This window comes from Sinocyclocheilus anshuiensis, unplaced genomic scaffold (assembly GCF_001515605.1).
Source record: "Sinocyclocheilus anshuiensis isolate Anshui unplaced genomic scaffold, SAMN03320099.WGS_v1.1 scaffold1102, whole genome shotgun sequence".
In the NCBI taxonomy this organism is placed as follows: Eukaryota; Metazoa; Chordata; class Actinopteri; order Cypriniformes; family Cyprinidae; genus Sinocyclocheilus; species Sinocyclocheilus anshuiensis.
The window spans coordinates 1,177,700-1,178,091 of record NW_015539924.1 but is presented as its reverse complement, the minus strand read 5'-3'; positions in this window follow the sequence as shown (position 1 = coordinate 1,178,091).

Sequence of the window (392 nt, the reverse complement as noted above, 5' to 3'; positions counted from 1 at the left end):
GTGAGAGAGAGGAAGAGAAACTGACCAAGTGGGATGCAGTTCTATTAAGCCAAAATGTAACCTCTTAAAATACCTATGAAACAGTATTGGTAAGTTTCATTCCGGATTCCTTGGTTTTTATTTTTTTATGTATTTATTTATTTTTTTGCTGTAATGTGTAGACCTGAGCTATGTGCTTGAAATATGAATTGGTGTTTGAATCATGACTGTTTTCTTTTAAAGGCTATTTACACATTTGTTGTGAAAGCAGTTGCCAAGGGGAGTCACAATGCCACAGCGTCCCCGATGTGCTCATAGACTGAACAAGTGACAGCACTGGTGCACCCATGAAGCTACCGGGCCCTCAGGTGCCCCCACCCCACCGTCACAAGCCCAGACATGTCAGGACCTGG